The following is a 27,348-nucleotide window of genomic DNA, read 5'->3' as shown; positions in this document are numbered from 1 at the left end:
TCTTTTCCTCTTAGCAAACTTAAGGGATATCACTGAATGCCTTACTTCAAAATAAGGCGTCCGAGTGCACAAATACTATTAATAAATCCACAAAAACAAATTAAAAAATGAAAAATATTGCCATTCCTACTCTGACCACTGCCACCAGATAGTTTTGTCAGGGACTACAGAATCTTCTTGAGGAGTGAGAACTATTTTAAAACATGATCCTATCTTGTATGAAGGCATTCAGGTTTCCTTAGGTCCTCCTCAAAGCCTCAGTTTGAAATCAACTCTGTGTAAATGTTAAAGCCTTTAGTTGAGATCTCAGACGGTCACAGTTTTAATCCTAGTTAGTCCACTGTTAGCCACGTGATTAGGGACAAATTGTTTAACCTCTCAGTCTTTTTTCTCTATAATAATAGAGGATTTAAATAAAAACCACCTAAATCTTTTATTATTACAAAGAGACTTAAGGGGATAATGTAAGATAATAGGAAAAAGTATACAAAGCACTCAACGCTGTGGTTAGTACCAAGCATTTAAAAAATTATAATGGTTATCATCATCGTCATCGTCATCTTAAAGAAGTAAGATGTAGAGGAAAGAGCATAGGCTTTGGAATCACAGAGGAAACAGTTGGAATCGTGGCTCTGACAAACTCTGTGCCTTTGGACGAGTTCCCTAATACTTATAATCTTTGGTGTCTACAACGTAAAATGGTTTTGATGATGATATTTACCTTACGAGATTGTTATAAGGATTAAAGGTAATCTATTTTAGATGCCCAGCATGGACACTTTGAAAAGGCTAACCTGTTACTTTCTCTTAGTTCTGTGAAAGCCTGTACAATAGTGGGGCACAAAGATGCACAAATGTGCCACCCAGAAGCTCAGTCAGGGCTTCCTGATGGGTGGTTGCAAGCAATCCATGATACTTAGGACCCTGACAACGTATCATCAATTGCTGCCTGCATGTTCGGGCTACGTTGCTTCAACACTACCTGTAAGAAAACAGACAAACAAGATTTTACAGCGTAATTTGTCTTTGATAACGCTATCCTATGTGACTAAATTGTTGTTATGTGCAAACTTGACAAGAGGGCTATTCAACAATTCTCAATATTTTTTCTTTTTTATTAGAAATGGCTAGCCACTATCACAATTCTTTACAGAATCCAAAGCTATGTACCAGGCAATTAAATAAAAAATATTTACAAACTAGACCTATTAATTCACTGTTTTTCTTAACTTTCAAACATGGTTTATTCACTCTTTCTGTTTTAAATTTTTAAATAAATCCACAAAATATCCTAGAGAAAGTCTGTGGTCCAGTTCCTTAGAGAAAAAAGTGAGCTATGTTTCTGGATTAATCTGAAGTTTGCAATTTTTGTAACACTAGAAAATATTACAGGTTGTGTCATGATAAATTCATATAATAGAAAGAATTAATTACAATTCTCATATACTCTTACTTCCCACCTATACCTTTATCTCCCCTTTTAACTTCCTATATATTTAGTTCTGATATTCACATTTTTGTAAGAAGTCAGATGTAGTTGAAGGATGTTATTAAGAAAAAGATAAAAATAAAATAATAAATGCTTATCTCTTCTCCATGTTAATCTAAATATGATATTTTACAGTTGTATGATAAGTTCATATAAAATGAAAAAATAACTACCAACACATTTCATTTGTACCTATAAATTGAAATTTCATGATTTGCCTTATAAAAATCTTATGGGAGGTATTTTGCCAGATATATTTTTAAACATCATAGGTAAAAAATAAACTCACAAAAGATTTGAAAACAATAAGGTGATGTAAGCAACATAAATCAACAAGTTGTGATAAAAATAAAGATGAAGGGTAAAAATAAAGACTGATTATAAAATAAATTAAAAATTCCAAGACAATTATTAGAAAGCAAATCTTATACTTTTTAAGACTGAAGTTATAGGCAGGCATTTTCTAAATATTAAACATTTCATAATAGTCATGTCAAAAATGTGAAATACTTCATTTAAAAATCATATTTTTCTAATAGAGATAATGTCCCACTAATTGACTTTTAGTCATGAAATAGCCTTTCCTCTGAAGTATTATTACTGTGTTCTTTTCTGCATGTAAATTATCATGGGAAGATGAAAGAGGCTTATATTCTAAAGGTTTTTTTTTTTTTTTCTGTGTCCCTCAAGTGAGGGCTTCCCTTAGCGTGCAGGGAAGGAAAACTTTTCCTTTATATTTTTCTAGGTTCTGTGGCTGGTCTGAGGATCAAATCTGATGTAGGACAGATTAACAGGAGAAAATATAATGTAATTGCATGCATACACACAGGAACCCCACAGTGATATGAGACTCAAAATGTGGCCAGGCAATTAAGACTTTTATGCCAGCCTGAGCTGAGGAAAAAGATAGGGCTTTGGGGTTTCAGGTGGGGGATTGTTGGGGGAGGTTACTAACGAGGGAAGGTAAGAGGAGGAAATTACGGTAAAGTTTGCCCAGCCATGCAGATAAGTTTTTCAGGTATAAAACTGATCTCTGGGGATAGCTCTCTCCCTATGCCAAACATGTAAATTTCTCTATCAATGTATATATCGCCCACAAATAGAGAAATGTATACTTTCTTTTAGGCAGTTAATGGGGAGGTAAAGAGCTTTCCCTGAGTCTGCTGGATCCTGATTGCCTTCAACTCAAAATAACCATCATGCCAAAGTAGCATATTTTGGAGAGGCATATCCTGTACCCCTTGAAGTGCTATTTCCTCAACATTATTAAATCTGAGTTTCCAGTTACCATTTGAAATTACATTCAATTTTGCAAACAGATTCTTACAGACTATTTTCAATAAAGATTCATTTTCTACCTTTCATAATTTAATAAGCAACAGTGAATTTGCCAAGAATTTCCTTTACACTTGGAAAGAAATCAACTTTGAAAAAAGTTTAGCAGCTGGCACTAATGAAATAAAATTGAATTAACTCAATGAGATTGAATATATTCAATAAAAATAGGGCTACACAATAGCACCAGTGGTCTCCTTACATAAGTAATGTAATTTTGAAAATATGTTCCACTTTTTTTTTTTAATCCTCAAACACCAAATTCCACCTTTTTGTTTTTTTAATCCTCAAACACCAAATTCCACTGAAAAACTAGCATCTCACTTTTTCAGAGAAAAATAGACCTTGGACTACAGAGTATACTCCTAGTTTCAGGAATGTTCTAAGCTATGTATTGGTTTATACTTTCATCTCATGTCATTTTGCTGAAATGCCCTTCCAAATACTTGGCATGCAGTACCCGTCAGGCAGTAGGTGCTAATAGCTTACATTATTGTCATTATGCCTTCGAACAACCAGGTATTTGTTTGATTATGGTTCAAGATGTCTTCTTATACTAAAGAGTCCATAGTTGTAGGACTCTGGAAAGTCAGTTCCATTTTTTCTCAAGACCATCAGATGTACACAGAAAATTTTTAAAGATTGAAATTTTTAAGAAATAAGACTTCTGCTTTGTTCACTTTCATTCAGCACTTACATTCAAAGCACTATATCTAAAGTAAACAGATATGTTCAGGGTCCTTGAAGAAATGGAGCTAATTTCACTTTAATAAGAAATCATCCAATCAGAATCCTGGGAAGAGTCATCATCTCCAAAAGGTGGAACAAAATGAACACCTTAGAGCTATAGGAATTTTACTTTTAAGCCAAATGTCTCTGTTTTTTTCATTTTGGATGAATCCTTGAATAATTCTGGAATTTGGGCAAGTTCAGCAAGGAAACTCTTCTCTGCCCTATGCAGCATCCACTGGGTGACTCAACTGGGGGTTGGAGGATCCACTTACAAGTTGACTCACTCACATGGCTGATCAAGTAGGTGCTGTTGTCAGGGAGGTGCTCAGATGGGGCCAGAGACCTCAGTTCCTATCCAGGGACCTCTCCCTGAGCTGCTTGGCTTTCTTGGCGGCAAGATGGTTGCATTCCCAGAGAAAGTGTCCCAAAAGAATCAGGCAGAAGCAGTATCACATTTCATGACCCAGGCTCAGGAGTCACAAAGTGTCACTTTCACCACAGTATGCAGCCCATTCCAATCCAAGGACAAAGAACATGGAGCCCCGAGTTCAACTGAAGAAGTATCAAACTCACACTGTAATAAGAACATGTGGTCAGGGAGATGTTTTGATAGCCATTTTTGGAAAATACAACCTCAGAGTTTGTCTTCTGACCACAAAAATTCAGTTCCCTCCTACTTGCAAAATATATTCTCCTCTTCCCCAAGACCCATCCCATTACAGAATTAGCTTGAAGTCCAGAATCTTTTATCTCTATCAAGCCCAGGTGTGGATGATGATTTGGGGTAAGGTTTCTCAAATACAACTTCTTAATTCCCTTTCTTTTGATCTAAAGAACCGAGAACTGAAATAATAAATGATTTACCCACCATGAACATACAGTGGTGAGATAGGCAACAGGGATAGGATAACTGCTACAGACACTCTCATTCAGAAAGAGGGGAAATTTGAAGGACACAGCAGCTATTAGTCTATAAAAATTCTGAAATACAAAGAGGCAAGGGTTGTCAATTCCTTGATTAGGGCTAAGATTTACTGCCTGGAACTTCTTTTCTGTAGCCCTTATCTCCACCCTTTGGACTACTGATTTTGTTCTCTGAGTCTCCCATCCTTTACCACAAAAAACAATCTGTGTTTACATTAGTTTTCTGGGTCTGCTTCCTGCCCACGGTCGTTTGGGAGTCCAAGGCATCTTTTTATCATGTACTTTTTCTGATATTTCCAGTCTAACCTGGTACAATTTCTTCAAGAACTTTGAGGCTTCTTACCCGTCAATTTGTAATCCACTTTATTAGACAGAAACCATACCCATACTTTAAGGTAAGTCCTTCTCTATATTCTGCTCCATGCGAAATTTCTGTGGGACAATGGCTTTAAGATTCCTAGAACACCTATTGTTTAATAGCATTTGTGAGACATACTATTAAATCTTCCTGAGGGACTCTTTGAAAGGGTTTATGATGCAACATTCTGGATGTTTTCTTCTGAGGTCTTCCAGGATCTCATATGTCTACTCTGGATGAGATTTTTACCTGGAAACCATTTCTTAATTTCAGAACAATTTGCCATCTGGAGCATCTGGAAATGAAAAGCAGTTTTCTGATTTAATTTCAAAATCATTAAGTCCCAGTTCATTTTATTTCCTTGAAATTTTCCTTAAAAATTTAACAGTTTTTTTTAAGCTCATCTCTCTCCTCTTGCATTTTCCTACGTACAGCTATAAGCAACAAGTCAGCACTCCAATATTCTGTCTCAAATTTTTCTTACCTACATCACTGAAGTCACTAAGTACATTTTCCAGTCTCCCCTACTGCAGGTGACCATGTTGCCAAACTTTCCACCACTACATAACAAGGGTCCTTTTTCTTTCAGACTCCAATAACATTTTCCGTACATTCCTTTAAGCTCTCACTGCAAACACTGCACGGAAGTCTCATTAGGCTTCTATTAATAATTTATGAGAAATTCTGTTGGGCAACACTTACCAGCTACAAAGCCAATGCCATTTCCTTAAGTTGTCATGGCAGTATGCAACTGCCAGCACCAAAATGTTTCATTTATTTATTTCTGTGAAACTAACTGCACCCAAATCTTAACAGCTTAAAGCAACAATAATCCTTTGTTTTGCTTACAAACAGGCAATTGGGCAAAGCTTGGTGGGAATAGCAAGTAGGTGCTAGCAGACAGCTGGGAACTTAGTCAGGGCTATAAGACTTGGACCGATGTTCCTTTCTATGCATATTTCTCCCCAGACTGCTTGGGCTTCCTCATGGCCTGGTGACTGAGTTTAAAGAATGAATGTATCAAATCAGGAAGAAAAATGATTGCATTTCATGATCCAGTCTGAAAAAATCATACCGCATCACTTCCGTTGTTTTCACTAGCTCACCATTGTTGAAGGGTAGGAAACATAAATCCAACCTCTTGAAAAGAGATGTGTCAAATTCACTTAAAAAAAAAAAAAGGCATGTGCAATGGGAGATATTGTTGCAGCCACATTTGGAAAATATGTCTGCACATTGCATAAAATTGTTTTATCTACCACAAATGGTCAATTAGAATGATCAGTATGTTATAGATATAATTATACAATAATAATTGTTGATGCCCTTCTGAGTAGAAAATAGTATTTTTCTGCAAATCTATTTATTTTGGCCAAGTTATGAGCCTACTTTTTCTGTGGGTTTTCCCCTTTCCACTAAAGAATATCAACTTTAATTTATGTCAAGAGTTTAGGTAGAAGAAACTTTAGTTTCCCCCCTATAAAAAATGTTTTTACTTGATTTTTTTAAAACTTGTCTAAGAAGACCTAAAAGTGTTATCACAAATTTCTACTCTACAAGATGCTAAATTAGGAGAATGGTATTTGATACATGGTATCTGCAAGTGTTCCTTCTCTCTACTTAAAACTGCAAATGATTTTTATCAACCTTCCTTTAAAAAAAAACAGGTATTTAAACTTAGCATATTTCTTGGAATTTATCTCATTCTTTCTTTTTTATAAATTTTAAAACCCATAATTCAAACCTAATAAATTCCTATTAAATAGCTGGGTTAAGCCAAAATTAGACTTAATTTCTTTAAACTGATTTCTCTAAGCATGGTACATTTAATTTAAAGAAAAAATTTAAACTGATTTTAATTAAAGATATTCCAACATGAAAATTTTAATGGCAATGTAGAATAGTAAAGCTACAAACCCCACAAGCCAAATACATATATATATATAATATTTGTTTATATATAGTATGTGTGTATGCATGTGTATGTATATATGTAAACATTACATATATGTTTATATAAGTATATATTAGTTCTATACATATATGTGTAAATATAAATATATATATAGCACACACACACACACACACACATACCCTGTGATACAATTCTATGAAAGAGTGAAAGACATTTTCTTTCGAGTGGAAAAAATAAGGCACTGATACAGGCTTAGCAGTTACAAAATTATTGTTCATGTGTGTTGGCTTCTTAATTTCTTTTATAAGCCTATGTATAAAAAGTGTTTTCTTGAACTAAAAATAAAGAATGGAATTTTCTTCAAAATACAAGCTAGGTGAGAACCTAGCTTGTATTTTACAGCACTAGCACTCAATTCAGGATTAAATTTGATATAAGCACAGAGATATTTTCAACTGAAAGCGTTTGATTCTTGAGGCTTGTTAAGCATGGAAGACCTCACTGGTACATGGAAGAAGTTGAAAAGTACAGCAAAATGTACACTAAGCAGTGAATGACAGGATACTTGTCTTTTATATAATTCTGAGTTTTTCTATGGGAAGAATAGAATACATCTCATCTTGAGTACATGATCAGACTGTAGCTCATAAATTCTACTCTTTTCTCCCCAAAGCCAAATTCTCAAGTTTAACAGAAAATTCAGAGAAAAGACCACTTACCCAATCTCATACCTGTGTGGAAAAGAAAAAAAAAATACTATTTAATTTTGATCTGTAGTTCTTCAAGGAGACTTTTGATGTCTTAATAGTCTCCCTTACTCTCAAGACCAACCAGCAGTAAAGATATTTCAAGATTTTCTTCCGCAACATGATTTTTCCAGAGATTCTGCTTTCTTTTAAAGCCAAGAGTCTTCTCACTTGAAGTGAGCAGACATGGAGAATTTCAAGAAGACAGCTCACATTTTCTCCAGTCTTGCAACTGGTTCATGGGAGGAAACTTTCTGACAAGTAGGCTATTCTCTGCATCCATTCTTCACCTTCAAAGCATGAAGCAATAGCTGCGTTTCTCCTCTCTTGAAAGCTCCCCTGCCATTCACCTGTTGGCTCAGATTCCCTGTTGTGAGAACTCATCCTCTGCTAAGCCACCAGGTTCCTGGACAAAACAGAAAATTTATGTGGTCCTCGTCCAAAGTTTTCCCACAGATTTTAAACATTTTTTAGTGAGCGTAGTGGTCTTTTTAAACTAACGGTGATCATTTTTGTAGCAGTAACTAGAATGCTTTTCCTATCATCTTCAAGAATTTTTGAGACCAGCATATATCTGTGAAGAAAGCAGTTCATTGTGACAATGTCAGAAATGTTTTTTGTTACAAGAGAAGCAAACTTTTCATAGAGCCAACAACTGATGAGAAACCGCTAGTACAGGTGCCAACATAGTTCCTCCAAAACAAGCTTTTTTTGTTGCCAGATAGGAAGACAAAACATTAAGCCTTTTCTTTTCCAGGCAGCTCTTTGCAGAAGGTAAACATTTCTTGAATTTCACCGTCACTTACAAACCATACAAATACTATGACATAGCATTTACTAGGGAAAACTGAGGACTAATCAACCTGGATAGAAAAGCTCTCTTTGACACGTCATCAATATATCAGCTTCCGGAGCTGTTCGAGAGTGGAATTGTGTAAGTTCTTGTACAAAAATTGCTTGAGTATTTCACACACTCTAAGGCAATATGCTGGGTTATTAGGTCCTTGCCATTTGTGTGCCTTTTTCTTTCCTGGGCAGTAAGTTCTGCTACTAAATAATTAGCTTCCTAAGTCTTTGCCATGATTGTGAGCATTTAAACAGAAGTTCAACTCTATTTTGAGGTTCCAATAACTATTTAACATAATCAGCGTCATTGCTTGTCAAGCGACTGTGATTTTTAGTAAGTGACTTTCCAGTTTTGCCGGAGCCTTTGGTGTATTTTCCTTAAGTCTTTAATTGTTATTCCTACAATCCTTTTTTTTTTTTTTTTTTTTTTTTGCGGTACGCGGGCCTCTCGCTGCCGTGGCCTCTCCCGTTGCGGAGCACAGGCTCCGGACGCGCAGGCTCAGCGGCCATGGCTCACGGGCCCAGCCGCTCCGCCGCACGTGGGATCCTCCCGGACCGGGGCACGAACCCGCGTGCCCTGCATCGGCAGGCGGACTCTCAACCACTGCGCCACCAGGGAAGCCCTTGTTTTGCTTTTTTAGTCATGTTCTCTCACTGAACCCTTAGCAATAAATCATGGAACCCCAGAATTCCACAGAATCCTGGTTGAGAAACATGTTCTAGAACAAGTTTAAATCCTGTTGTGAAGAGGCATTGACATGCTTTCTGGGTGTCTTGCTTATATTTGCATATCTATCTGCTCTATATCTCTATATAAGTATATGCATACTTGTTAAATAATTATTTGGTGAGTGAGAATGAAATGGAAGATGAAGAGAAATAACAAAAGCCAATCTTTGCTCTTGATAAGACTAAAATCTAACTGAAGAAAAGATGAACATAGTCAGAAATATTAAAGAGTTAAATGTAGCAATGAGAGAATGCCCTATGAAAGAAATACTTAGGAAGAACATTGCAGAAATTAAAACAAGGAAGCAAGCAAGCAAACAAACATTATCAGACTTAACAAATATCCTAACACCAACAATTTGACAATGTTGAACTTTATCAGAGTCTTGTGCTCCTGGAAAATAATGAAATATAAGAAATCTTCCCACCCTTTTGTGTTCTAGGAAATGGCTTACTCTAAGCAACCACCCTTGCCCATGTGATTTAGATAAGACAAGGCAGACAAGGACCCTCCAAATTCCTATTTTTAGTCACATAAATGATTAGCTGAACTATTGATTCTTATTGATCAATCTGGACAAAATGTCTACTTATGTGCAAACTTTAGTCAGGTTTCTCCCCTTCTCACAAGCCTTGGTCCTTGAATTATCTTTGAACTTAAGCAAGCACTGGGATGCAAAATCACCCTTTTTAATGGCCTTTCCTGAGAATCCACTGATCTCAGGAAAAGACCTTCCCTAATCATCTTTCTCTTGATTCCCCCTGCCTGCTCACCCCACTTTCCCACAACCAATTCTTTCTAGCCTTGTTTGCTCCTCCTTATCAAAGAAAAGCCCTTTTGTAACTGAGCAGGACCCTATGGGCCTTCCCGGGACAGACCCCTCCCCAATATCCTCGGCTGTAGCTCCTCTCTGAAGTACCTACATAATAATATCTGATGCACATTTCCTGAATTGTTTTACAGATGCTAAAACCATCACCCAATGGAAGAAATTAATTACTTGATGATCATGAGTACATAGCCCCCAGACCTACTGGTGCCTAAGGATTGATAATGTTAACCCCTGTGACACCACCCTGTTACCTCACCATCAACCAATCAGAGAATTAAGCATGAGCTGATCACATACCCTGTGACCCCCACTCCCTCACCTTCCCTTTAAAAAATTCCTTGCTGAAACACTTCTGGGTGTTTGGATTTTTTCAGCACTAGGTGTCCTAGACTACTTGCTTGGCACCCTGCAATGAATACTGTACTTTCCTTCACCACAGCCTGCTGTCAGTAGAATTGGCTTTACTGTGCAGGCGAGTGGACCCAAGTTTGGATGGTTGATAGTTTCTGTCTGATCTTTGAGACACTCGTACATCTTCTGGTTGCAACTTCCTATGGCAATATCCTCTCCCCCATTGCAATAGCCCCCCTCCTTCTATTGCAAAAGTTTCTTTTATTTTTTTCAAAAAAAAAATCTATTCAAGTCTAAGTCCAGGTTTTTCTCATTATTTGACAAATTCTACTAATTTAGCATACAAAAGGAATAATTGAAATCTAGAAAGATTTATGTGCAAAATATTCCTACTCAATATTTTATGTAATAGCAAAACAGTGAGACAACCTCAAATTCTACAAAAAGATTGATCTAAAAAATTATGATAGATCTGTGCAATTGGGAAAAAAATGAGAAAGACCTACATGTATTGGTAAGGAAAATATCTCATATATTATTAAAGAAAAAGCATAACACACATAAGAATGAATTAGCTGTGTAGATATTCATACACATATTCTAACATACTGATGCTTTATATTATAGAGGAGGGGAAAAAAATCTTTTTCTTTTACCCATCTTAGGTTCTCCAGCTGAGGCTCTGTAAATTACACCAACAAAATGATCTCAGGTGGTCTCAGCCTACAGTGGCTTGAAGCAGGTTCTTAGTTCCCCATCCAGAGACTGAAGCCAGGCCATGTCAGTGAGAGCACTGGATCCTAACCACTAGACCACGAGGGCCAGTGGCTAATGACAAGGCCCTGGCTTGTCTGCTTTGTAGAAATGAATTCCCACAGAGACGGAAAGTAGTGAAACAAGTAATGTGTTTATTAGGAGGAAAAATTACCTGTGAATAGACACACACGGGCGGGCTCAGAGAGAGAGTCACGATTTGTGGTAGTTTGAATCACTTATATGGGGTATTTCTGGCGGGTTTCCTCTGGCCAATCATCTTGCTTTGCCTGGCTCTGAGTCCATATTTGGTTTATCTCAGGGTGCCCCCACCCCGTGCACACACATCTCTTAGCCAAGATGGATTCCAGCACAGAGGCCTGTGGGAAGGTTGACACCACCTATTATGGCCTTTTTGGCCCCCGAGGAGCCTTTCTGCACATCTATAGTCAGGAGGTCTCCTTGACCACAACAAAGAGAAATATGTGGTCGGTTTATCTTTTATCTGGCCGGGGCTCATCTCCTCCTTGCTGCTGCTATCATCTTTATCTTGGAGTATCTGTGCACAGGGGACAGACTTGAGCTGCTCAGCCTGGGGCCCATTTACCTCCTGCCTCAAGAAGTCTAATAAACAAGAGAAAAATAAACAGAAGGTTATTAACATGTGCGTAGCTCATGTACGTATGGGAGCGCCCAATGATGAATAAACAAAATAGGTGGTTGGAAATTGGACTAATATATTATCTTAGGTTGAACTAAGGGAAAGGGGTTTGGGGACTTCTAGGTAGAAGAGGGAAGTTTTGCGAAGGTGACCAGGTAGAGTGTGGTAAACAAGGTTTTTTTTAGTAAGCTTTGTTATGCAGATTTAAGTCCGTGCCTTCCCCGTTGATAAGAGTTGTTCAGAGTCCTCCCCTTCTTGGTACAAGAGGGAGGCACCTTCACAAATGGAAATTTTGTGCCCTGGTTTTAGAGGTTTTCTTGCATCTGCTGTTTCTCAACTGCCTTTAGCTCAAAATAATCCATATGCCAAAAAGGCATACTTTGGGGTGGCATATTCTGGTGTAAATACTTGTATCTGTGATGATACCAGTTCTAAAATAATAGCCAAATAAAGATGTTATAATAATTGTTGCTTCTGGGAATAGGATTAAGGTTTGGGTACAAGAAAAATTTATTTTAATTCTATAATTTTGTAGTGATAGAATGCTTTAAGTATGCATGTATTATTCTATTTCTTTTTCAATAAAATAATAGTTAAAAATGAATGCACTATAATAGAACAATCTTTAATAATAAAAATAACAGTTCTGTCTGACTCCAAAACCCTTATTATTTTCATTATTCCACAGTGAGAACTGGAAATTGAAAACCTTAATCTTTCTCTCTGATCCCTCAGATCCTCCCGCTATTAAGAACAACTACAAAGATTGGAGAAAACTGCAATCCTAGAGAGTGGAATCCAGTCTCACACTTCTTTTCGGTCCATCTCAGAGTTTTCTGTATACATAGTAGGTACCCAAGAGTAATTTGGTAATGCAATGAAAATAACAGTATGTGAAATATATATACAGAATTATAGAATGATTCCATTTATATGGTTGAAATAATTTTATTTAAATAGATTATTATTATTGCCCAACAAACAGAGTTTTCTTGAAAATCAATTGCTTTGTTGATGGTAGGGCAGGAATAAAGACGCAGACATAGAGAATGGACTTGAGGACACGGGAGGGGGAAGCTGGGGTGAAGTGAGAGAAGCATCAACATATATACACTACCGAATGTAAAATAGCTAGCTAGTGGGAAGCAGCCGCGTAGCACAGGGAGATAAACTCCATGCTTTGTGACCACCTAGAGGGCTGGGATAGGGAGGGTGGGAAGGAGGCTCAAGAAGGAGGGGATATGAAGATATATGTATGCATACGGCTGATTCACTTTGTTATATAACAGAAACTAACACAGCATTGTGAAGCAATTATACCCAAACAAAAATGTATAAAAAAAACCACTCATTATTCTATTTCCTTGATAAAAAAATAAAATGAAATAAAATAAAATAAATGTTTTTCTAATAGCCCCAATTACCTTAGCGTTTGCAGTTCTATGGACAAAATATAGTTTAATTTTTTTTTTTTTTTTTTTGACATTTACAGGCCAGCTAAGCTCCCTGGAGGGACATTGTCTCTTTCCAGAGATTTATGTGGTCTGAATGGTAGGGATGATAAGCACTTTCTGTGCAATAGTATAGTTAATACTCAGCCCCAGGATAAGAGAGCAGTGAAGCATTCCCTACGCTGAGGTACAGTGGTTCGGTAGCAATCAGCAGCACTGTTACTTTATGTGAGGAAATTTGCATCAAAATGCTTAGTCCACAGGGAGCTCAACATTCACTCACTTCTCACTGCCCAAGGAAAATAGCTATTATGGTTATTTCCCAGTCTTTCAATGCAGAGCAAAAAGCAAAGTAAAGAAAAGAAAAAGAAACACTATTGTAACAAGAATGGCTAGAGGAACAGAGCTGTCTTAATAGGAATATAATTCTGCCTCACTTGAAACATATTAATATCTACCGATGATTATGAATTATTATTTTTCTCATAGGTGCCATATTTATGGTAATGTTAAATAAGAGTGAGGAAGACAAATCTATCTTTTTTTGTTTTGTATTTCATCGAGTATCTTATTTTGGGTCTTATTTATTTTCATTTATTCAATAAAGAGAATTTGAAAACTTTCAGGATTTGTTACAAGAAATGAATGAATAAATGAAAAGGAGGGAAGGAGGGATTAGTTAAGATGATTTGGACTTTTCTTGCAAAAACATTTAGGTTAATGCTGAAAACTGTACTATTTATGTTTAGACATCATAGAGATAACATTTTCTTTGCTGCAATGCAATTTCCTCTTTCAAACAAACACATCAACAAGAATTAAAACAAGAAGACAAAATAACGTATTTGACTGGACTAGAAACAGCTCCAATACAGCATCCTACCCCATGTAAAGGGTTATTCATAACAATGAAAATAGAATCAAGTGAAATAACGTTGCCTGTAGGGGATGCTGCAGTTATTAAGTAACAGGCCTTATTCCCAAGTAGGTGGCATGTCCAGAAGACCCAAACCAGTATGTTGCCTTATGCTGCTGAGTGCAAGGGGGGTAGAGATGAACAAGGAAACTTTCAGACATGTCAATTATAAAAGAGTATGACTTTCTTTTTGCAAGATAGAGGAGAAAATGGGGAATTCTGCAAAAAAAGAAAGGAATTCTGCAAGTGATTTAGGACAGCCGAAGAGTCTCCCTGGTTTGTAAACCTGGAGAGACTTCTTGTTAGTTGGGCATCACTTCAGTCAGCCTGGACGGAGGCATGAAAAAAGCAGAGGATGCGTGAGAATGGTTTCGGTCACAGACCAGACCCAAGTTCTCTGCTGATTAGACTCTGCCTCACTCCCTTCTCCTGTGATTTCTTTCAGTCCCATGTTGGACAATTCAAATACCTACTGGAAACAAGAATGAGAGCTAAATCAAGATGGAGGAAGGAAAGAGATGTAAGGATATGTACTATAGAAAGAAACATCACAAAAATTTAAGCCACAAAGAAATTTTAAAATATGACACTATTCAATTATGTTATAGAATTTAGAGAAAAACTATTCTATCTAAAAAAAATCTCAACTAAAAGAGTAGTGGACTCATTCAAGGAATAGTAAAACAACAGATGGGGTGATATAATTTAGTTGTGCCAGGGATAATATAGAAGGAAAAAAGTAAACTATTACGGAGTTATAGTTAGAGCAAAAGACATGATCGACACAGCCAAAACAAAATCAGGCAGTAATATTGATGTCCAGATATTCTGAACACACTCTTACTATAAATCATTTATAACATTATATATTTAAATTAAAACATCATATATTTTAAAATAATAGCTAAAATATTTCAAATGCATAACTGAGTTTGACAAACAGAAAACTAAATTTTCATACCTGAAAAAAAAAAATTAAGCAATGCAATGACCCCAGGTAGTAAGTGCTTCATAGGCTTTTCAGGAGTTCTAAATCCAAATTCTTCTTTCTACCTGCTTTTTCCCCCATAGCCCTTAAAAAAATGCCCAACATCTGCTGTACTGAAATTTTAAACTTACCTAGAAATTCTCTTTAGCTCCTCTTGTCTTTTTCCTCCAAATTTCACAAAAAAGTTTTCTATATTTCCACCTCTCTCTCCATCTTCAAAATCCAAGTTCAATCTGATAACTTATTTTACTGGATCACTGAAATTGTCTGTTATCAAGTCTCCTTGTATTTATTGTTACTCCAATGCATTTACCACACTGAATGCTTTAAAAAAAAAACATTTTGAGCATGTGGTCATGTTATTTCTGTTTCTCATTGTCTCGAAGTCTCAAATTTTTAACATGGCTTATGCAGCCCCTACTTATCTTTATCCACAGCTTACTCCATTATCCCACTCATTTCCTACCTTTTAGTTCTTCCAAAACTGTGATGCTTCCCAACTCAAACCTTTGGCACATGCTGTTCTCTTTGGATTCTCCTCTCCTCCCGCTATACATGATTAATTCCTGACCTTTACTAAGAGGTCATCTCACTTGTCATTTTCCTCCAAGTACCCTGCTCTGATAACCCCTGACTAAGACATGGCCTTTTATTCATTCTTTTGGATTGGTCCCTTTTTCCTTGATCGTGCTTATTACAACTGCAATTAAAAATTAACTCAAGGGCTTCCCTGGTGGCGCAGTGGTTGAGAATCTGCCTGCCGATGCAGGGGACACGGGTTCGTGCCCCGGTCCGGGAAGATCCCACATGCCGCGGAGCGGCTGGGCCCGTGAGCCGTGGCCGAAAAAAAAAAAAAAAAAAATTAACTCAATATGTATTATTAAAACCTTCTTCCACACCAAAATTAGGTTTAGAAACCTTGAGTTAGTTGTTCCCCATAATATCCCTAGTTTCTCTACATGATGTCTTATAATGAGTAGACCCAGAAGAAATATTTTTGAATAAATGAATAATACCATTTACTTGCTGTATCCTGCCTCTTCTTCATCTTCAGTGTTCAATACACTTCAAAGTTCTGTTTCTTCCTAACCATCTTCTGAAACTGCTCTCACTTAAGTCACCTGTTATCTACTTGTGTCTGAATATATGAGACTTTGTAACTCTGTAACTGAACTACTCTGCTGTATGTTTTGGTGGCCACACTTCTCTTGAAAACGGAATGTGAAGGCATCATATACAAGGGAAAATAGTCAAATGGGAAACAAGGTACCAATAATAATTGGGAAAAAAATAATCTCCACAATCCAGATCTCACTGATATTTGAAAACATGACTTAGACCTAAAGACCTAAACAAGTCTTCTTAAATCTAGAATGTTTCAATCTGCAAAAGAAGCCAGGGGATAAATTTGATCCACTTAGTGTCCATGTAGAGTTACAGAAATGGAAATAAGAAAACCAAAAGTTAGGCAGCTTTTGAACACCCTCCCAATGATCCATGCCCTTGTATATAATCCCTTTTCTTTGGGGGTAGGCTGGACATAGTAAGTAGCTTCCATCAAGTGGAATGCAGATAGGATACAGCAAAAATGATGGTATGACATTTCCAAGATTAAGTTACAAACGACTGTGACTTCCTTTTTGCTGGAGCTCTCTTACCCTCTCTTTTGCTCACTTTGATGAAGCCAGCTGCCATGTTGTGAACTGCGCTATAGAGAGGTCCACATGGCAAGGAACTAAGGGTGGGTTTCATCCAACAGCCAGTGATATACTGAGGCTCTCAGTTCAACAGCCCATAAGGAACTGAATCCTGCCAACGACAACTGAATGAGCTGGGAAGCAGATCCTGCCTCAAGCAAATCTTGGGTAGACTGTAGCTACAGCTGACATATGGATCAGAGACTTGTGAGAGACTCTGAGCTAAGCAAAGACCAAGTTCCTGATCCACAGAAACTGTAGGATGGGTTGTTTTAAGGGACCAAATTTGGCAATTTGGTACACAGCAATAGGTGCTAATACACAGGCTATCTCTCAGAGGCAGACCTTGCTATTTAAAACATGCAAGCAGGAATGGAAAAAGTGGGCATCACTCATGGATGCTGACCTTTAAGGTCCAGGAGCCTATCTTCCTTATAACCAATCCTCTTATATATTCAGCCCACTGAATACTCAACTATAAACAATCAGGTGAGTAACCTCCATGTTGTCCGACGTAATTCACAGAGATTTTACAATAGACCTACTAAGACAACAAATGCCCCAAACTTAAATTAAAACCATCTTTAATTATTGAACTCCCAGAGAGACGTTAAAATCCCCAAATCAAGTCACACCCCTTTATAGAATTCAATGACAAATAAATTAATATACAACATTTTCTTCTCCAAAATTTTATATTTTGCTCAGTTTAAGCCAAAATTAGCAGTAGTCTGATGACTGAGTACACGTATGGCTCTTTATTCAGCAGTGAAACCCAAGGCAACTTCTACTGAATTATGTATAGAATTCCTTCAGCATGTCCAAATTAAATCTGTCTTGATCTGTCTCTATGTATCTGTATTCGATTTCTAGGGCTGCCCTAACAAAATACCACAGACTGTGCGTCTTAAATAACGGAAAATTATTTTCTTACAGTTCTGGAGGCTCAAAGTCCAAGATCAAGGTGTTGGTAAGTTTGGTTTCTTCGTGGCCTCTCTCCTTGGTTTGTAGATGGCTACCTTTTCCCTGTGTTTTCACATGGTCTTCCCTATATGTGTGCCTGTGTCCTAATCTCCTCTTCTTATAGGGACATCAATCATATGGGATTAGGGCCCACCCATATGGCCTCATTTTGCCTTAATTACCCCTTAAAAGGTCCTATCTCCAAATATAGTCATATTCTGAGGTACTGAGGGTTGGGAATATATTATATGAATTTTGATGGGACATAATTCAGTCTATCAGTGTAATAGTACCCAACCTTTCCACACTTCCAATTGGACAATAGTACACAAGAACATATCACAACAACAGCTCTTATCACTATAACTATAATACCTAAAACTAAACACAACAACTGCAGCCATCGCATTTTCCAAGAAAAGGATTTCTGTTATTTCCATGATTTTTGTTATTTCCATGGGCCACAGAAGAGACTTAAGAATACATAAAGAGGATCTAAACTAGATAGGGGAAATAAAAATAAAAATAAAATTACAGCTTGGTTTGAATCTCACTAAGATGTCAATCTTTTGCTGCCAATCTTCTTTTCCATTAACTATGAATTTAATCTCTATCAGGAGAAATTACTACCAAGACATTAATTTTGCCTGCTATTTTCCACAATCTTGCAAAAAATCAAAAGTTTGCTAGCCCTATGCTTTTTCTTCGACCCTCCCTGATCTCATTCCCTTAGTGCCCTAAGATGAAATGATAACTGTTGCAACATGCTTTATTCAATTCTTATCTTCCCGGGCTACTAAAATTCTTAAGGCTTGGTTTTGTTTTACTAAGCCACTGAAAACATCCATATTTCTTCCCACACCTCCATTCCAGAAACAGCAAGATCTGACTTGCCCTGAAGTAGCACAACAGACTTCATACCAGGTGTGAAAACAAAATCTGAAGAGGTCAATTTTGTTTTTTTAATTCTGGGAAATCCTCTTTTCAAGAGACCTTCCACAGAAAGCTTTCCCTTTCCACATTTAAATGTGAATTTATAGAGAATCAAAACCACCTCTGCAATCAAAGTTTCCTGAAGAAGGTCTCCTTTCTCTATAAATAAACCTTTAGTTTCAACTAAGATCAGATGCTTGCTGAGTATGAGATCTTGAACTTAAAACATGCTCTCTTGATTGCAATTGTTGATCCCAGCCATACCTGTTCAAACTAGCTGCCCAAATCTTGAGATTCAACCTCCGCATGTGGAATTTTGCCCTGCATCATAAGTTCCTCCTCCCTTCCCCGTGAAGTAAACATATCAGTTTCTGCAGATTTGACTCTGAACTAGTTTACTTGCACCATTACAGTAACAAGGTGGCAGAGAGCAGAAACAGAGAAAACAGGTAAGTTGCTGAGGCCTTCTAGAACACAAGGTATGACCCTCAGAGATTTTAAATTTTAAGGAATGCCAACTCAACACAAAAGGATAGGCGAAGCTAAGTAATGATTGTGCAGAGCTGTGCCTTGATTACCCTCTCCCCTTCCCATGGATCTAAGTAATAAAGCTTGATAAAAAGGTAGACAGAGGGACAACCTCATGTGGAAGGTGGTAAAGCTTGGGGCGAGGAGGTTGAAATGTCCCTCCACCCCCTCACCTGTACAGAGGTAGAAGAACAGGGAGCTGGATTCATAAGAACTGGAGCTGGATTCATTCAGAAGAACACAGATGGATTCCATAAACCAGTGCTGTTCAAAGTGTGGTCCATGGATGGTGCTGGTCCTCCCCATGTTACCAGTCAGTGAAATGAGTTCAGAAATTAAGAGTAAGCGGTGAGACTTTTATAGGCCCCTGAAAGGGTAGTATTTTGTCTACTAAATCTAATTTTTTAAATATGGACTTAACATTATAACTTATCACAGGATATTGAATATAGTTCTCTGTGCTATACTCTTTGCTGTACAGCTGAAATTAACACAACATTGCCAATCAACTATACTTCAATAAAATAAATTTTTAAAATAAAATAATAAGACAGAGAAAATATTGCATTTTGTTTGTCTATTTTTATTTAATTTTTCAACCATTTTATTTTTATTGTAATTTACTAAAGCATCAATCTATGACAAATTGGAAATACAAAGGCCTGGTCTTTCACCACAGATAGCACTGCTCTATACTCTAATGCAGCCATGCTCCCAAGCACTGGACATGAATGTCCTTTCAGCTTACAAGGACACTTCAGGGAATATGTTATCTTTAGCAAACCTTTAAGAGCAGAGGTTAAGAAATATTTATACCCTCTAGTGATTTGCTACTCTCTGCTATATGAACCTACTCCCATGTTTTCTGAAGCAATTAACCAACTCACTGTCTTCTCTGTTTAACTTTTTTCTATCCCTTGGCTTTAGCTTCCTCGGTTCACTTATGGACCATTATACTCATGGTCATCTTTCCTGAATTCTTTATCATCTGCATTCTTGACAGCTGACCAATATCATATTGCCCAGTTCAAGTCTAAGATAGAGTCTGTAACTGGCCTTGATAAAACAAATGTTTCTCTGGTGTGGAAATTTTACAATGGGCCATGTTACAATGTGAAGATTAGCTGATGTAATAGCTATTCTTGAGGCCAGTATTAGCAACTATGGTCAAGTGGTGTTACAGAGTACAGAGCAAGCCTACTACTGTGTAAGGAATAAACCAGACGAGGCAATAGCAAGCATTCTGATTGAGTTACTCAATAATATTAACTGTGAGAAAACAATTTTAGATAAAAAAGAAACTCGTGTACACAGATATTGCAATCTTCTTCAATACTGCTCCGAATGAATTATTTCTGAATAATAATTTTTAAAAATTAACAAAAGAACTCACATTTCTAGAAATGTACACCTGAGACAATTTCTAGGTAAAAATACAAGTTAAATGATGCTTATGATTTTTTGAAATTATTTAAAGCTGAGAAGAAAGCATGACTTTGCAGAGCAAAGCAGGACAGAAGCTAGAAGCTGCACTAATTCCCTGAGGCCCAGGGCTTTGAATTTCATCCATCACAAGAAGCGCAGGCAGGCAGCAGGCAAGGAGTAAACCCTGGACAGTGTGAAGTTTGGTTAGTGATTCTCAAATAAAGCAGTTCCCAAGGTGATGGCTGCTGTCGAGTGAACTAGAAAATAAAATGCCTCCAAAACATGAGCACAAGAGAGACAGCTGGACAGAGAGACAGAGACAGGGACATAGAGAGAGTAAAACTTAGTATAAATTTCTTCAGTGACAAATATGCAAATTATAAAGAAATTTAACTACATTCGAATTAAGAACTTTCGCTGAACAAAAGAATATTATAAAGAAGTAAAAAGATAAGCCATAAGAGAGAGATGTTCACAACACCTAGAACAGGCAAAGGGTGACTATTCAAAATATTTTTAAAATTTGTGAGTTCAATAACAATATAGTAATAATAGCCCAATAGTAATTTTTTTTTAATTGAGATATTTCACAGAAGTAGTAAGCAGGGGAAAATAAATTAAAATCATGAGATAAAAATTCTGTACTCATTAGATACCAAGAATTAAACTGTCATGGAAAAGTTCTTGATATGGATATGGAACAACTAAAATATTTACAAACTTCTGCTTACATTTATTTATATAACCACCATGGAAATCAATTTTGCATTATTTAGTAAATCTAAAGATGTGAATACCATATGGCCCAGCAATTCCATCCCTAGTGGTTTGCCCTGGAGAAAATTGCAAGGGTGTTCACAGCAGCACCATTTAGAAGGACTAACACTTCAGATAACCCAATCTTCCATTGACAGAAAAATAGGTAAGTAAAATGTGGTAGAGTTCATAATGGGCTACTATACAGCAATGAATCTTAGATGAGGACCTCATCCTTTAATAACAATCAAAAACGCAATATTGAGCAAAAAGAGAAACATATTAGATGGTAATACTTAAAGTACTAGTCTACTTCTGTAAGATTTATAAAGTAGGCAAATAAGTAGTATAGTGTTAGGGATACACTGATACATGTAAAACTATTTTTTAAAAAAACCAAGAGAATGATAAACACAAAATTCAGGAACCGTAGGAGGAAGGAATGCAGACAGAATGGAGAGAGGCAAACAGGATTCATAGATATATCATGTTCTATTTTTTTAGCCGGGTGGTAAATATAAGGATGTTCTTTTATTATTTTTTTAAACTATAAACACATACTATGTATATTTTTGTATCTTTGATATAGTTTATAACAATTTAAAACTATAAAAGATGTACATCTTTAGTTTTAAATAACTAATATATATGATAATTTATTTGTAATGTAAACATAAACTCAAAGTCTGCCTTGAAGCAAAGTTCTTGCCTTATCTGTGAAAACAGTATCAAAGAAATAACTTGTTCAACTATATTTTATAACTAGACAAAGTCTCTGCATTGGATTATAGTGAAAATGTTTAAAGAATTTTAGAATTAAACAAATGAAACCATTCACCTTTGCAAACAAATATACATAGCTGTTTTTTTAGAATTTACTAATTTTCTGTTTTGATAATATCTATGTTTGTAACAATTCCATACTTTGCCAATTTTCAGACTGCTTTTGTTAATCATCTTTTCATGTATTTGAATATTCTAATAGATGAGAAGAGAAAAGAAGCAGTCAGTATTAAATCAAGAGAATGAAAAGTAGATAAACAAATACAAGCTCATTTGAATAAGAAAAATAATTTAAAACGTATTCTAGAAGACGAAATTTGTTACAAAATAATACTGGATTCTTCCATTAGAAATAGTTGGTTAGGGCTTCCTTGGTGGTGCAGTGGTTAAGAATCCGCCTGCCAATGCAGGGGACACGGGTTCGAGCCCTGGTCTGGGAAGATCCCACATGCCGTGGAGCAACTAAGCCCATGTGCCACAACTACTGAGCCTGCGCTCTAGAGCCCATGAGCCACAACTACTGAGCCCACGTGCCACAACTACTGAAGCCCGCGAGCCTAGAGCCTGTGTTCCACAGCAAGAGAAGCCACTGCAATGAGAAGCCCACGCACCACAACAAAGAGTACTCCTGCTCACCACAACTAGAGAAAGCCCGCATGCAGCGACGAAGACCCAAGGCAGCCAAAAATAAATAAATAAATTTATTTAAAAAAAAAGAAGAAAGAAATAGTTGATTATACAACAATAACTTCCTTAAATGTGTTCTAACTGGAATTGTGCTTTTGTACTTTTTTTAATGTTTGTTTTAATTTATAACACTGTGGAAAGAAGAATAACTTATTTGAATAAGTTTGGTTTTTCCCTGTTTCAGGAATGGACATATCACTATGAGATCCTTAGAAAGGCTAGACTATTCGTGTAATGAGTATTTTGTATGCAGGTAATGAGTATGTGTAGATACAAAATACTTTTATTTAACCTATCTAATCAAAAATTATACTAGCATAAATTTTGAAGGAAAAAAGTTAAAATGGGGTTATGATATTAAAGGATTGTAGGGGGCTTCCCTGGTGGCGCAGTGGTTGAGAGTCTGCCTGCCGATGCAGGGCACACGGGTTCGTGCCCCGGTCCGGGAGGATCCCACGTGCCGCGGAGCGGCTGGGCCCGTGAGCCATGGCCGCTGAGCCTGCGCGTCCGGAGCCTGTGCTCCGCAACGGGAGAGGCCACAACAGTGAGAGGCCCGCGTACCGCAAAAAAAAAAAAAAAAAAAAAAAGGATTGTAGGAAATTTTTTTTCTTGTCTTAGGATACATATGAACTTGTAGATTGCTAATATGATTATAAGATTGACAAATTTTAACCTTCAATATCTGAAAATAAAGATAAATGCTAAAGTAAATTTTCTTCCTCTCATGAGATAAATTACAAAAATTAAGAAAACCACAGATATATCATTTTGGAACATGTCACTGAAATTAAATAATTCAGTATTCTCATTTTTCCATTTTTAATAATTTTTTATTATATATATTATTGAAGTATGGTTAATTTACAATGTTGTGTTAGTTTCAAGTGTATAACAAAGTGATTCAGGTATATATATATATATATATATATATATATATATACTTTTTCAGATTCTTTTCCATCATAGGTTATTAGAAGATATTGAGTATAGTTCCCTGTGCTATACAGTTGGTTCTAGTTGTTCACCTATTTTATATATAGTAGTGTGTATATGTTAGTCCCAAACTCTTAATTTATCTCCCTCTATCCCCTTTGGTAACCATAAGTTTGCTTTCTATATCTGAGTCGATTTCAGTTTTGTAAATAAGTTCATTTTTATCATTTTTTAAGATTCCACGTATAAGTGATTATATGATATTTGTCTTTGTCTGTCTTACTTCACTTAGTATGATAATCTCGAGGTCCAATATTGTTGCAAGTGACATTATTTCATTCTTTTTCATGGCTAATATTCCATTGCATATATATACACCACATCTTCTTTATCCATTCATCTGTAGATGGACATTTAGGTTGCTTCCATGTCTTGGCTATTGTACATAGTGCTGCAATGAACACTGGGGGTGCATGCATGTTTTCAAATTATGGTTTTCTCAGGGTATATGCCCAGGAGTGGGATTGCTGGATCATATGGTAACTCTATTTTTAGTTTTTTAAGGAACCTCCATACTGTTCTCCATAGTGGCTGCACCAATTTACATTCCCACTAGCAGTGCAAAGTAAGCACCTAAAACTCAAAGAAGGGAACTGAATTTTGTAACAGCTTATTCAGGTTTAGTTTCAAGTGTCCTGACATTCAGGTCACAGTTCTCTGTCACCCTACTATTTAGCCACGAGTTTTTCAGTCATATGGTTCTCTATGCCTTATGTCCCTGTTGCTACGATCAACAGCAATAGTAATGTTTGATTAAAAGACTTTTTTATCAATACAAGCTCCAAATAGGAGTTCTACAACTTCTAGAAATAAACTTACTCAAATGTTTACTCATATTGTAAAGCCATGTCCAGGACAATTATTTACAATTTTAGATAAAATGCTATTTAAATTAAATTTAAGATAAAGTTAAACTTAAGACAAAATACATAAGGAAGATTTAGTGAATGAAAAACAGTGCATAGCATAAAGCATCACTACATAACTCAAATTCTAAGAGTGCCGTATTAGATAAACATGGAATAGTTTTGTGAGATTATATAAAAATGTAATGGTTATAAACATGCATACAGTTACAAATTTTTCTGTATGTTACTCCCAGTTGCTATAAATCAAACCAATATTTATGGCAATTTTACCATGTATAGTTGAATTTATACAGTAAATTTATTTCATTTATTATTTGTTCTGATTTATCTGTTCTGATATGATACAGATTAATTTACACATATACTTAATTTTAAATAGCTAACTAATACTACAATAAAATATGCAAATGTTTTATCTCTTCAGTTATTAACCATGACCCTGAAACAATTTTTCAATATGGACTAAACAGGTTGTAAATAATTGTATAAGTCACTACATTCTTAAATAAGAACTATTATAGATTTTTAAGGCTGGAAGAAACCTTAGCATAGTTACGTGGATTTAGCAGGATATTGAACTTGTTTGCTTAAGGAGAACAAAAATTGCCTCCTGGTGTGTAATAACCACTCATCCCGTCACTAGTGGGTTGTATCAGATCTGTCAGTGCTCAAACTAGATATCATGGATTAACACATCCAAAGGAGAATGTCATTAGAAGAACTGTTTAGAAGCTATGAAAATGGGGGGAAAAAGCCATTGATGACAGTTGTCATGCAAGCACTATCTGGGGAAAAGAACCAGTGGTCCCCTTTGCAGGCGACCCTAGTCAAATGTCCTTGAGGATTCTGGTCCCTTTGCAAAGAGCATTTTCAAGAGTCTAGGGTCTATAGTCACACTACCTGGCCTTGAAATTTTAAAAATATCTTTTTGTTCTCTGTATGTCACATAGGTACAATTTTCAAAGTAAAAGACAAGCTACTTCTTAAGTATTATTGCCTAATGGTAGAATAGTAAATGTGGAAATAATACAGGGCAACTCTTGTCACTTTTATTACTGTTCCAAAATATTTGCTTTCCCTTCCAGTAAGAGGTTACATAACCCTACTATTGCCACGTGACATCTAGGACCTCCTGTGGAATTGCAAGCCCTCACCCTCATTGTTTTGGCTAACAGCATTGGAGCAATGTGACACATTCCACATCTGAGCAGAGTCCTTAAGAACTATTGTGGGGCTTCCCTGGTGGCGCAGTGGTTGCGCGTCCGCCTGCCGATGCAGGGGAACCGGGTTCGCGCCCCGGTCTGGGAGGATCCCACATGCCGCGGAGCGGCTGGGCCCGTGAGCCGTGCCCGCTGAGCCTGCGCGTCCGGAGCCCGCGGAGCGGCTGGGCCCGTGAGCCGTGGCCGCTGAGCCTGCGCGTCCGGAGCCTGTGCTCCGCAACGGGAGAGGCCACAGCAGTGAGAGGCCCGCGTACCGCAAAAAAACAAACAAACAACTGTGCATTTCCACCTGTTCTCGTGCTCTTTTCCCTTGCCATAAAAACAAGCATATCTTGGTAAGTGACAACTCCCTCAGCCTGGACTCGGTAACAAGAAGACAAGAGGAATAGGGCCACAGCCAATTCATAGCAATGAGACCCTAACATGAGCAAGAAATACACCACTGTTTTGTAGGTTGCTGAGATTCGGGGTATGTGTGTCAGTGTAGCTTAATGAGCAAAAACTGACAGCTAAGAGCTACTGCAGATCCTTCAGCAAGGAAAGGTACAGGGTCTTCATCTCTTATCATCCCTGCTGAAAGGCAGGCAGGGCCACAGAGACGTACAGTATGGTTTGTCTTCTAGGAGAGGGACATGATCCTATAAAAATTTAGAGCAGCAGAAATGAAAGCATGATAAAGAAGCCTTATTCATCAGAAAAGAGCAAGCAGATTGGTGAGGCTGGCTTTAGGTTCCAGCCATTTGTTTGTAGGAGTTCCCTTAGAATTCCAGATGCCCCATGAGGATCTTGGGGTCCAGAGATAGCAGAATGTGGGTACAAACCCCTCCTGCTAGGAGAAGGGGTTGTGATTCCCAGCTGGCACAGAGTCGAAGCAACTTAGAGTGAGAGCCCAAGGTCACTGTCAGACAATTCTGCACATTACTCCAGAGGAGGCCGGAAAGGTAAGTAGGAACAAATTCCAAACAAGCAGTTGCCACTGTACCTTGAAGAAAACGGAGAATCAATAAAGGATTTTAAGCAGGTGAGTTATACAACCTGATTTGTATTTCAGGAAGTTAACCTAGAAGGAAGGTAGAGGAGGATTTGAATCAGAGACAAACTGTAAATAGGGAGATTAATTAGGATGCCAATTTCACAGCTAATAAGACATGTTGAATACCTGAAGTATGGGAATAATTTTTTCAATGACAACCACAAAACCACAGTATACTTCCACAAAGGTACTTCCTTCTTGAGAATTGCCCTGCTTAGAAGCCCTTTTAACCTCCTCTTAGTTCCTGTGACACTATGTCTACAATTCAAAATTGCACACACAGTGTCTCAAAAGTTTGGGGTCTTCTTTGTCTCTCCGCCATTGCAGGTTGAAAGCATATTTAGTACAACGTCTATGTCCTCCGGAGCATCTGGCATAGGTCATTTCAAATGGAAGGGATTTCTTATATCTTTACTAAGTAATGGAATATAAAA

The sequence above is a fragment of the Physeter macrocephalus genome, chromosome 1, assembly GCF_002837175.3.
Source record: "Physeter macrocephalus isolate SW-GA chromosome 1, ASM283717v5, whole genome shotgun sequence".
NCBI lineage: Eukaryota > Metazoa > Chordata > Mammalia > Artiodactyla > Physeteridae > Physeter > Physeter macrocephalus.
Note: the sequence above shows the minus strand (reverse complement) of the source record.